The following is a 14,332-nucleotide window of genomic DNA, read 5'->3' as shown; positions in this document are numbered from 1 at the left end:
TAATAACATTTCTCACTATATACGGCTCAACTCCATCAGTACGCAACAAATGTAAATATGCACCATGAAATATATTCCATGATTAGTGTGTCAGGTGGCTATAGATTTGCTAGTGGTTAATGATTTATTAGCCACCTTGTTTCAGATATGCAGAAGCTGAATAACTTACTTATAGACTGTCAAGGTTCATGACCAAATGAGAGTAAATTAGTATTCAAACTTCCAAAAATATTTTGCCACTTGTGATAATAATTAAAAGTGCTATTAAAGGACTTCCTAGATAACCATCTATCAAAAAAAAATTCTTTCAGTTACTCAGGAGGCTAAAGCAGGAAGATCTCTTGAGGCCAGGAGTTTAAAACTAGCTTGGACACAATAGGAAGACCAAATGTCTAAAAAAGTTTGAGAAGTTCTCTGGTATACACCTGTAGTCCCAGCTACTTGAGAGCCTGAGGCAAGAGGATCATTTGAGCCCATGAGTTCAAGGCAGCAAAGAGCTATGATCATACCACTGCACTCCAGCCTGGGCAACAGAGCAAGACTCTGTCTTTAAAATAACTAATTGATTAATTTTTTAATTTTTTGAGCCTTTTTTTTTTAATCTGTAAAATGGAGGCAAAAATCCCGGTCATGTTCAAACAGTGACTCACCACTGTAATCCTAACACTTTGGGATGCCAAGGCAGGTGGATCGCTTGAGCCCAGGAGTTTGAGACCAGCCTGGGAAGCATGGTGAAACCCTGTCTCTACAAAAATAAATAAATACAAAAATTAACTGAGCATGGTAACATGCACCTAGAGTCCCAACTATTCAGGAGGCTGAGGTGGGTGGATCATTTGAGCCCAGGAGGTTAAGGCTTCAATGAGCTCAGATTATGCCACCGCACTCCATCATGGGTAACAGAGTGACACCCCCTCTCAGATTAAAAAAAAAAAAAAAAAAAACGCTGTCATAGATGTCCCACAAAGTTAATATGGTCATCAAAGCAAATACACAAGGTGCTTTACAAATTCCACTATAGAAATCAATTTTGTTTACTTTCAATGTTCTTCAAACCAGTCAAGGCTATCAGTTATTCCAGCACCATACCTTCCTCCCTAAACTCCAGCATACATATTGACACGATTGCATTAATATACGAGGTGTGAGATTACCATCTAGACCATCAAATCCAGGGTGTCTTCCAAGTGGGATATGCTACTCCTGGGGGAACCTGAAGACTTTCTAAGGGCTACATGCACATAGGTTGTCTTAAGGGTTTAATTTCCATCCTCAACTCTCACCTATGTACTCTCTTGAGACATATCTGCCTGAGAACATGTTATTTTCCTCCTCCCCTTTCATAGTCACTCTTTTCCCACCTTCAAAAGCCAGATCTATGAGGGAACTTCAAAAAGTTCATGGGAAAATGAAATTAAAAGAAGTAGATTATCAGCTGGGTGCAGTGACTCACACCTGTAATCCCAGCACTTTGGAAGGCCAAATGTGCCTGGAGTTCAAAACCAGCCTGGCCAACATGATGAAACCCTGTCTCTACTAAAAACACAAAAATTAGCCAGACATGGTGGTGCATGCCTGTAATCCCAGCTACTCCAGAGGCTGAGGCATGAGAATCACTTGAAACCAGGAGGCAGAAGTTGCAGTGAGCTGAGATGGCACCACTGCACTCCAGAGTGAGACTCTGTTTCAAAAATAAATAAATAGTTTATAGAATAAAATTTATAAAGTAAAAAGAAATATATTATTAAAAATATAAGCTTAATTGCTCAACATAAGCTCCATCAAGTTCAAGACACTGAAAATTACAACTAGCTAGGGGGAATAAGTACTAGTGTTCTATACCACTGTAGAATGAGTGTAGTTAACAATAATATATAGTTTCAAGTAACTAAAGTATTGAAAATTCCCAACATAAAGAAATGATAACTGTTTGAGATGAGAGATATGCTAGCTACCCCGATCTGATCTTTATACATTATGTGTATCAAAACACCACTATGTACCCTATGAATATGCACTATTACTGTCTATCAACTTTTAAAAATAAAATTAAAATTAACTTAAAAAAAAAAAAAAAAGGACACTTCTGGCAGGCACAGTGGCTCACGTCTGTAATCCCAGCACTTTGGGAGGCCAAATTGGGTGGACTACTTGAAGTCAGGAGTTCGAGATCAGCCTGGCCAACATGGTGAAACCCCGTCTCTACTAAAAATACAAAAATCAGCCGGGTGTGGTAGCACAGGCCTGTAATCCCAGCTATTCAGGAGGCTGAGGCAACAGAATCATTTGAACCCAGGAGGTGAAGGTTGCAGTGAGCCAAGATCATGCCACTACCCTCCAGGCAGCCTGGGTGAGAGAATGAGACTCAGTCTCAAAAAAAAAAAAAAAAAAAGACGCTTTGGTAAGCAATGATACCAGCCATTTAGTCCATCCTTAAAGAACTGACGGTCCTGGGAATTTAATCATGTCAATGAAGTATTTTTTACGTTAGTAACTGAAGAAAAATAGGTGATCTTAAAGATGTTTTAAGATTAGGAAACAAAAATAAGGCAGAAGGAGCCAAATCAAGACTGTAAGGTGGATGCCTAATGATTTCCTATCAAAACTCACAAAATGGCCCATGTTTGATGAGAGGAATGAGCAGGAGCATTGCCATGGTGGAGAAGGACTCTCCAGTGAGAAGCATTTTTCTGCTAAAGCTGTAGCCAACTTAACTTTCTCAACATATTCTCATAATAAGCAGATGTTCTCATTCCCTGCCCTCCAGAAAGCCAACAAGCAAAAAGGTTTGAGCATCCCAAAAAAACTGTTGCCATTACCTTTGCTCTTGACTGGCCCACTTTTGCTTTGACTGGACCACTTCCACCTCTTGGTAGTCATTGCATGGATTGTGCTTTGTCTTTATGCTGGTAAAGCCATGTTCCATCTCCTGTTCCAATGCTTCAAAGAAATGCTTCAGGATCCTACTCCCACTTGTTTATAATTTCCATCGAAAGCTCTGCTCTTGACTGCACTGATCTGGGCCCCACAGTTTTGACACCCATCGATTGGAAAGTTGGCTCAACTTTAGTTTTTCAGTCAGAATTGTGTAAGCTGAACCAACTGAAATGTCTTTGGTGTTGGCTATTGTTTCTGCTATAATCATCAGTGCTCCTCAATTAGGGCACAAACATGATGAATTTTTTCCTCATAAATTGATGTGGACAGTCTACCGCATCTTCAGCATCATCTTGTCCCTTCTTAAAATAAGTTATCTATTTATAAATTGCTGATTTTTGAGGTGTTGTCTCCATAAACTTTGGTAAAGCACTGATGACTTCCCAAGTCTCCCACCCAAACTTCACCATCGATTTGATGTTTGTTCTTACTTCAATTTTAGCAAAATTCATGTTGCTCTGATAGGGATTCTTTTCAAACTGATGTTTTATGCTTCTTAGTGCCTCAAACTAGATCCCGTTCAGACGAGTTAGTACAAGTTTATTTTGGTATTAAAATATTTTTTGGCCGGGCACGGTGGCTCACGCCTGTAATCCCAGCACTTTGGGAGGCCGAGGCGGGCTGATCACGAGGTCAGGAGATCGAGACCATCCTGGCTAACACGGTGAAACCCTGTCTCTACTAAAAATACAAAAAATTAGCCAGGCATGGTGGCGGACGCCTGTAGTCCCAGCTACTCGGGAGACTGAGGCAGGAGAATGGCATGAACCCAGGAGGCGGAGCTTGCAGTGAGCCGAGATTGCGCCACTGCACTCCAGCCTGGGCGACACAGCAAGACTCCATCTCAAAAAATAAAAAATAAAATAAAATAAAATAAAATATAAATAAAAATTTTTTAATCCAGGCATAATTTTTCATAATACACATTTTCCATACATTTTTGAAGCCCCCTCACATTTCTTATCTATCACCGATCTCACTGTGGAAAATTTTTCTGTCTTAAAAACCTCCAGGACACAAAACAAATTAAGAATCTGAAATATTGATACTGTTGTTAAAAATGAAAATGACCTTTTACAACTCAGGTAGTTCAGGTAGTTTCAAATATTAATAGGATTAAATAAGGACCTAATGGAATTTAATCATTAAAAATAATTTTGGTGGTAGAAATTAAAAATATTTAGTTATGAATCATTTTAAAATATCAAAATACATAAATTATGTATTAATACAAATAACATACTTTTGATGAAAAATAGCTACTTTTTTACTTTGATGAGAAGGTGTGGTACTTAGTTTAATGAACAAGATTTAGTGAGAATAGTGGGTTTATTCTTAAAATGTCTTTCATGTCTGATTTAATAAAAGATAAAGATTTTTGTGCCTGCTTCACCATTCACTGTATCTGTCACAATATCACATATGTTGTGCTGAAAATTTATACTGTAACTTGAGAGAATAAGAATGAAACAGGAAAATAAAATCTTGATATTATAAAAGTAGTTTCCCTTGATGACCATCAAAAGGATCTCAGAGACTTTCAAGGATCTTCAGATCAAACTTTGAAAAAACCTTTGAACAATATTACACCCATTTTTTTTATCCTCTTTGTAGTTACATATACTGAAAACCACATGGTTTCATGTGTGTATATAACTCACACATACTCTCATTGCTTGTTATACATCTACAGATATATACCCTCACAAACACAGTAATTCTCATAAAACCAGTTTCATTCCATTCTCAACAAAAAAATTATAGTAAATGTATAATTCTATGTGCTTTAATATCATATATATTCCTGACAGAAGAGAACTTTCTGTTACATAAGGCATCAGTGAAAGATGAAAATTCTGCTTCCAATTTCACTGTCTGATAACTGGTAGAATTTTCCACAGACTAGTTTCTGGGCTTCAAACATTATGGACTTTTTCTCTTCCATTCACCACATAACCACATACTCTGCCACTGAACATCACAAGCCACATTATGATACCAACTCTGGCCTTCCACTTGGTGTCCCCATACCTGTACTTGGCACATTGGAACTTTGGGGTATAGGTGAAACAGGAGTATTTCTGGAATCTATTTCTAAAATAAAATGACCAGAAACAACTATTTACAAGCCACATGAATATATCCCACTAAACCCAAACTAAATGTGTTCTCAGTTTAACCGTTCATAAGTGGATCACAAAAATACCCGTAACCACACCAATGCCATTTGACACAAGATGAAATAGGATAAAAGGAAAGACAGAGTAGAAGGAGAAGTCATAACTTGTTGTGGTTAAAATATCTTACTTTTTCAAAAGCTACAAAACATAGGATCCCGTGAACCCATGCTAGTATCATCTTAGGATCTTGGAAGAGACCAGTATAAGTGAAGGTCCCTGAAGTTTAAACTTAAACTTCACTAGCTTTGTAGTAAATACATCTCTGCCTCCCCCACATTTACCCAATTTTAAACATTCTACTTGCCCTTCTTTCCTCTGCATTTTGGGTTTTTTTTTTTTTCAATAATCCTATTTATGTCTTTATGAGAAGACACCAAGTTTGTAATAATACCTGCCTTGTTCTGGGTGACAAATTCTGCTTAGACCATAAAGTATCTACCTCATGTAGTATATACTGAGGGCATTTTACAAGGGACGTACAATATATTTTTGGAAAATTAAATTCTAATTTACTCTCTTTTGGCCAGAAAAACTTTGACAAGGTAATGGGTACCAAAGTCTAGAGAAGTGCTATCCAAAAGAAATATGTGAGCCACATATGTGTCTGCAAATTTTCTAGTTGCTGCATGAAAAAGATAAAAAGAAGTAGAAAAAATAATTTTTTTTTTTTGAGACAGTCTCACTCTGTCACCCGGCTGGGGTACAATGGCACAATCCTGGCTCACTGTGACCTCCGCCTCCCAAGTTCAAGTGACTCTGTCATGCCTCAGCCTCCCAAGTAGCTGGGATTACAGGCACCTGCCACCACACCCAGCTAATTTTGTATTTTTAGTAGAGACGGGGTTTCACCGTGTTGGTCGGGCTGGTCTCAAACTCCTGACTTCAGATGATCCACCCACCTCAGCCTCCCAAAGTGCTGGGATTACAGGTGTGAGCCACCATGCCCAGCCAGAAGTAGACAAAATTAATCTTAATAATATATTAATGTAATAAATTCAAAATATCCATTATAACATGTATTTAATATTTTTAAATTAATGATCTATTTTACTTCATTTTTGTTGCTAAATCTTTGAAATCCAATATATATTATCATTTACATCTCACTTTGAGCTAGCCATATTTCTTTATATATATATATGGATACTTTAATATACATATAATATATATATCTAAAGTGTGTGTGTATATATATATAATATATACTTTACATTCTAGGGTACATGTGCACAATGTGCAGTTTTGTTACATATGTATACATGTGCCACATTGGTGGGCTGCACCCATTAACTCGTCATTTACATTAGGTATATCTCCTAATGCTATCCTTCCCCCTTCCCCCAACCCCACACAGGCCCTGATGTGTGATGTTCCCCTTCCTGTGTCCAAGTGTTCTCATTGTTCAATTCCCACCTATGAGTGAGAACATGTGGTGCTTGGCTTTTTGTCCTTGTGATAGTCTGCTCAGAATGATGGTTTCCAGCTTCATCCATGTCCCCATGAACGCATCATTTTTTATGACTGCATTGTATTCCATGGTGTATATGTGCCACATTTTCTTAATCCAGTCTATCATTGATGGCCATTTGGGTTGGTTCCAAGTCTTTGCTATTGTGAATAGTGCCGCAATAAACATATGTGTGCTTGTGTCTTTATAGCAGCATGATTTATAATCCTTTGAGTATATACCCAGGAATGGGATTGCTGGGTCAAATGGTATTTCTAGTTCTAGATCCTTGAGGAATCGCCACACTGTCTTCCACAATTGTTGAACTAGTTTACAGTCCCACCAACAGTGTAAAAGTGTTCCTATTTCTCCACATCCTCTCCAGCACCTGTTGTTTCCTGACTTTTTAATGATCGCCATTCTAACTGGTGTGAGATGGTATCTCATTGTGGTTTTGATTTGCATTTCTCTGATGGTCAGTGATGATGAGCATTTTTTCATATGTCCGTTCGCTGCATAAATGTCTTCTTTTGAGAAGTGTCTGTTCATAGCCTTCACCCACTTTTTGATGGGGTTGTTTATTTTTTTCTTGTAAATTTGGGTTCTTTGTAGATTCTGGATATTAGCCCTTTGTCAGATGGGTAGATTGTAAAAATTTTCTCCCATTCTGTAGGTTGCCTGTTCACTCTGATGGTAGTTTCTTTTGCTGTGCAGAAGCTCTTTAGTTTAATTAGATCCCATTTGTCAATTTTGGCTTTTGTTGCCATTACTTTTGGTGTTTTAGACATGAAGTCCTTGCCCATGCCCATGTCCTGAATGGTATTGCCTAGGTTTTCTTCTAGGGTTTTTATGGTTTTAGGTCTAACATTTAAGTCTTTAATCCATCTTGAATTAATTTTTATATAAGGTATAAGGAAGGGATCCAGTTTCAGCTTTCTACATATGTGACCTAGCCATATTTCAAGAGCTCAGTTAGCCACTACAGTGTTGAACAACACAGGTATAGAGAAGAAGAATCATGAGGCTAACAGTAAGTAAGAATCATGAGGCTAACACCCCTACTTAACTGATGGGAAATCTAAACCTTGTTATGTGTAAGTAACATGTCCAAGATCACACAGGAGCTAGTATTTTGTGAAGGTGGGCTTTGAACTTAGTTTTGCATAAAAGTTATCAAGTTTAAAGAAAGTCTTCTAAATCATCAAAACTAAAATGCTGATTTAATCAATCATGCTAGAGTAAAGACTGGATCATCTTTCCATTCCTTTTATTTAAAAAAACTACTATGAAATCATTGTCATATGAAGAGATAATCAAAAGTCAAAAAGTATAAGGAATAAGCATTGTAAAGATGTGTCAGGGCCAGAAGCAGTGGTTCATGCCTGTAATCCAGCACTTTGGGAGGCAAGGCAGGTGGATCGCTTAGCCAAGGAGTTGGAGACCAGCCTGGGCAACATGGCGAAACCCCATCTCTACAAAAAGTGAAAAAGCTGGACATGGTGGCGTTTGTCAGTTGTCCTAGTCACTGGGGAGGCTGAGGTGGGAGGATCACTTGAGCCTAAGAGGTCAAAGCTGCAGTGAGCTTTGATCACACCACTGCACTCCAGCCTGGGCATCAGAGTGAGATCCTGTCTCAAAAAAAAATTGTCAAAGAAACAATAATATTAATCATCTAGATTTTGTGATGTTTATGTGGGTTATCAGCTTTTTTAAATAATTTGTTGTGACATCTTTCTTCATTTGAAATAAACTTTCACTCTCTTACTAAATTGTATTTTTAATTTTGTACTCTTTTTTCTCTGTTGTCATAAGTCCATCCTGGCATTGCTGAGATATTGACTCACTGCCTGGCCATCAGTCTTCAAAGGTCACTACTACATCCTACTCACCCACATTCTGCCTCCCCCTGCTTCTCCTGGGAAGACTCTGCAAAGCTGCCTTAGATCTCTTTGCCTAAACTCTGTCCTAGGACTATCTTATACTCCATCACTCCGGAGACTCTAGCACAGGAAAACACTGCCATTAGTGCTGCCTCCTGGGGCATGTCTAAAAGAAGAGCTGAGCTTCCCCCTCCTCACTTTCAGTTTCTCCTAAGCTACCTGGGGTTCTACTGTTCCCCATGCTGATCCCTTCTTCACAGGACATCTTATCAGAGAAACAGATCCTAAGATCTTTCTTCCCTGCTTCCCTTGTCTCCTCCCAGTCCGTATAATCTTTTCTGTTAGATTATGGAGAAGAGGGCAAAAATATAGTCATTGATCCATTCTTCCAGATCTATTTTATGGCATTTACTTAATACTGAGTGCTTCAGATCTTGGCTTTTAAGACCAAAATTATTTTCTCTCAAACTACTGTTTCTACCATAAATTTCTGAAGTTTATTTTGAATCTGAAAGGCCAAGAATGCACTACTTTTTATCTTTCAGTATTTCTGTTCTTCCTTTTTTCTCTGAGGGAATGGATTCTAAAGTCTAGTGAAAAGCAATCTGATAGAAATATAATAGCAGCCACAAATGTAATTTTAAATTTCCTAGTAGCCCCATGAAAAAGATAAAGAGAAGCAGATAAAATTTTATGAATATATTTTATCTAAGTGAATATATCCCCAATATAATATTTTATATACATTCAATATAAAAATTATTAATAAACAGTTTTACATTTTTTTGTTATTGTTACTAAGTCTTTGAAATCCAGTGTGTATTTCCATTTACATCTCAATTTGAACTAGCCACAATTCAAGTGCTTGATAGTCACATGTGGCTAGTGGCTACCATATTAGAAAATTAGACAGTGCAGGTCTAGATTGAATGAAGGAAGAGCTACAATGTTAAAAGTAATAACATAGAACAAAAATACACTGATAAAATCTGCAAAATTCTGGTGAAAGAAATCAAAGATCTAAATAAATGGAGAAATATTTTATATATTAATGGATAGGAAGATTTATATTGTCAACATGTAAGTTTTTCCCAACTTGATTTATAGGTTAAATGCCATCCCACTCAGAATCTCAGCAAGTTATTTTGTGGATTTTGACAAACTAATTTTAGAGTTTATATGGAAAGCCAAAAGACCCAGAATAGCCAACACAAAATTGACACTACTCAACTTCAAGAATGACTATAAAACTATAGTAATTAAGACAGTGTGGTATCGGTGAAATAATAGAAAATTGGATCAGTAAAACAGAACAGAGAGTCCCAAAATGGATCCACACAAATATAGACAACTGACCTTTAGCAAAGAAAGGCAACTCGGTACAGAAAGGATGATCTCTAGACATTCCTGTGTGAAAAAAAAAAAAAAAAAAAAAAAAAACAGACTTTAGACACATTATACCCTGATGCCTAAATATAAAATGCAAAACTATAAAATTCCTAGAAGATAACATAGGAGAAAATCTAGGTGTCCCTGAATTTGGTTATGACTTTTTAGATACAATACCAAAAGCACTATCCATGAAAGAAAAAATTAATAAAGTTGGGCTTTATTAAAATTGAAAACTTCTGTTCTGCCAAAAACAGTGTTAACAGAATGAGGAGATATGCCATGGACTAGGGAAAAGATCTTTGCAAAACATATTATCTTATAAAGAAGTGATACACAAAATATACAAGGAACTCAAAAGTCAGTAATTTTTAAAAGCCCAATTTAAAAATCAGCAAAGATCCGAAGACATCTCACCAAAGAAAATACACAAATCTTAAATTAAATAAGCATATGAAAAATGCTCAATATCACATGTCAGCATGAAATTACAAATTCAAAAACACTGCGATATCATTACACATCTATTAAAACAGCTAAACCCCATAACACTTTATACCAAAGCTGTCAAAGATGTGAAACAACATGAATTCTCATTCATTGCTAACGGGAATGCAAAATGATACAGCTACCTCGGAAGACAATTTGGCAGTTTCTTACAAAACCTAATAAACTCTTAACCACACAATCTTTGGACCCCAGTAGTTCAAAATTTATATTCACACAAGAATCTACATAATTCAAAATTTATAATTCATGATTGCCAAAACTTAGAAGCAATCAAGAAGTCCTTCAACACCTTAATGAATGAAAACATTGTGGTATATCCAGAGAATGAAATATCATTCAGTGATAAAAATAAACTGTCAAACCACAACAAGATATGAAGGACCCTTAAAAGCATTATTGATGACTGAAAAAAGCCAATCTTAAAAACCTACATACTGACTGGGTGTGGTGGCTCATTACTGTAATATCAACATTTTGAGAGGTCAAGGCAGGAGGATCGCTTGAGCACAGGAGTTTGAGACTACCCTAGGCAAAATAAAGAGACCTCATTACTACAAAAATAAAAATAAAAATTAGCCGGCATGGTGGTATCTGTAGTCTTAGCTACTCAGGAGGGTGAGGTGGGAGAATTGCTTGAGCCTAGGAGGTTGAACTATGCTCACACCACTGCACCACTCCAGCCTGAGTGACAGGGTAAGGCCCTGTCTCAAAAAAGACCAGCCTGCCTAGTATGGTGAAACCCTGTCTCTATACTATATGGTTTCAGTTACATTATCTTTTTGAAGAAGGCAAAAATTTGGGATAGCAAAATGATCAGTAGTTGCCAGAGGTTCAGGGGGAAGGGAGGATGAATAGGTGGAAGACAGAAGATTTTTTAGGGTGATGAAACTATTCCGTATGACATCGTAGTAGTGGATACATGCCATTATGCATTTATCAAAATCCATAAAATACACAATGCAAAGAGTGAACGCTAATGTAAACTATAGACTTTAGTTAAGAATGTATTTTATTGGGCCGGGCGCGGTGGCTCAAGCCTATAATCCCAGCACTTTGGGAGGCCGACACGGGCGGATCACTAGGTCAGGAGATCGTAGACCATCCTGGCTAACACAGTGAAACCCCGTCTCTACTAAAAAATACAAAAAAAAAAAAAGAATGTATTTATTGGATCATATATTTAATTTATCTTAATGTACAATTGTAACACAAGTTGTAACAAATGTGTCACATTAACGCAAGATGTTAATAGAATTAACTGTAGGGGAAAGGAAGAGGGAGGGTACGTGGGAACTCCCTGTACTTCTTCCTCAATTTTTCTGTAAACATAAAACTACTTTTACAAGTCTATTAATTTTCCTAAAATATACAAAAAAAAAAAACCCACTGGTTAGTTTTTTAAAATATTAGCCCACAGTGTTTGCAAATCGGTGTGGTTTGCTTAAAATGATCTCCCCCTAGTGGTGCTGAGACAGAAAAACTAAAAGAGTAGTGAACTGGTTATGTAGCCAGGGAAAAAAGACAGCAAGGTACTACTAGAAACAAATTGTCTCAAGTCTGATTGCAGTCTGTAAACGCAAGTAAGGACTCAAGTAGTCAGGTAGGAGGGTGGTTAAGAATGACACTTTGGGAAAACCTGACAGTGTCTGAGCAAAGTAAATGAATGGGTGATCCCTGACACCATGGGAGTGACTCAGAAAAAAGGAAACCAAATTCTGTAACTAAGCATCCCTTAGATGGATCTCCCACAGACCAGAGAAAGAAGTCACACAAAAAGGGTCATAAAATGCAGTCTAATCCTCCAAATAAAATGTTTGCAGATTTGACCAATAGAAATCTAATCTAAGATTTAAGAAACCACGTTCGGAAAACTCAACAGTACTAACTAAGAACAAGTTGAACTTTTAATTGTTAATATAATTAAAACTTTAAATTTGTAAAACTAAAATTGGTTACTATATACCCAGTATGAAGTCAGTACATAATAGATTTTAGATCAACAAATAGGACAAATCATTGCAACAATTATTCACTTCAGAGTCAAATTAAAAATAACAATTTGAATTCAACTTACTTTAAACTTACAATCACAAGAGGACATTACATATAAGAACATCTCAAAAAGTCATGTACTTATATCCCTTCTAGAATCTACTAAACATTGTTTTAAGAGTCAACTATTCATATCTTATTAAACTATCTATATATTAAAGCATCTACTATTTAAGTCTTCCTGTATAACCGAGAATAGAATCATTTGAGAAGTCAAGGAAAGTTAACACATATAAAATCACTTTCTTTACAAATATTTACAACATCGCCTCACTGCCTTTCTAGGTAGATACCCACCACTGGTTTTGGTAGACTCAATCATGCTGCAAATTGCATCCTTAATACTGTGAGTGCAAACTTATATATATGTGTGTGTGTGTATGTGTGCGTATACATGTATAAATATATACACATATAGAGAGAGCATATATATCTATCCATATATATACATACACACACACATAAATATATATATATAGCTAAGGACTTTTACTGTCATCCTACCTAAACTTCTGATCTATATTTCATTCAGTAGTTCTTTCCTCAGCAGTGTGTGATCTGTTGTTAAACCCATCTAACCCATCTATTTTTCTCTTAATTTTGTTTATTGGCATTTTCACTTCTAGAATTTTTATTTGGCTCCTTTTGAAAACTGCTATACCATGTTTTATAGTTTCCAGTTCCTTGTCAAATTTTACAGTGGCTCACTCCTGTAATCCCAGCACCTTGGGAGGTTGAGGTCAGAAGATCACCTGAGGTCAGGAGTTTGAGACCAGCCTGGCCAGTATTGTGAAACTCTGTCTCTACTAAAAAGACAAAAATTAGCCAGGGGTGGTATTGTGTATCTGTAATCCCAGCTACTGGGGAAGTTGAGGCAGGAGAATCACTTGAACCTGGGAGGCGGAGGCTGCAGAGAGCTGAGATGGCGCCACTGTACTCCAGCCTGGGCAACAGAGACATTGCATTTCAGAAAAAAAGAAAAAAAAATCAAACTTTGCTTTTCTCTCCTTGAATATAGTCTCAGTTTAAAAAAGAAAAGAAAGAAAAAAACATAATTCTAATTATCTTGATTCCATATGGGTCTTTTTCCATTGTCTGTCTTTCTTTTCATTCTTCCTCACAGGATCTTGCTTCCTACCGATTCAGGTTGTCGTTGATAGCATATTCAAAGTAGTTTCTAAAAAATTTTTATAGAAACAATGGGTGCCAGATAATATTTTCGTTTCTGCTAGGAGCCACGGTGAACAACAATCTGAATCATCTTAATCCAGTTTTGCAGTTTGAGATTTTTCTGGGCCACACAAACTACAGAAAGTTAGGCTGCAGTCCTTGTGAAGGCTAACCGACTTCTGGTTCACCCCTAGAGTTCCCTTAGTCTATTGCAAGTCATAGTTTTTCAGGGCTCTCACTTTGGTGAGCTCTGAACTCTGACTTTAGACCCTATAGCCCAACTAGCCTATCAAGTATACAGTTTAACCACTTCCAGATCAGCAACCAGCTCTAGGACAAAAATGGTCCCAAATGCTGGGCTTTCCTTTATTTTTTATGTTATTTTATTATACTTTAAGTTCTAGGGTACATGTGCACAATGTGCAGTTTGTTACATGTGTATACATGTGCCATGTTGGTGTGCTGCACCCATTAACTCGTCATTTACATTAGGTATATCTCCTAATGCTATCCCTCCCCCCTCCCCCCACCCCACAACAGACCCCAGTGTGTGATGTTCCCTACCCTGTGTCCAAGTGTTCTTATTGTTCAGTTCCCATCTATGAGTGAGAACATTCGGTGTTTGGTTTTCTGTCCTTGCGATAGTTTGCTCAGAATGATGGTTTCCAGCTTCAACCATGTCCCTACAAAGGACATGAACTCATCCTTTTTTATGGCTGCATAGTATCCCATAGTGTATATGTGCCACATTTTCTTAATCCAGTCTA

This window comes from Piliocolobus tephrosceles, chromosome 3, assembly GCF_002776525.5.
Source record: "Piliocolobus tephrosceles isolate RC106 chromosome 3, ASM277652v3, whole genome shotgun sequence".
In the NCBI taxonomy this organism is placed as follows: domain Eukaryota; kingdom Metazoa; phylum Chordata; class Mammalia; order Primates; family Cercopithecidae; genus Piliocolobus; species Piliocolobus tephrosceles.
Note: the sequence above shows the minus strand (reverse complement) of the source record.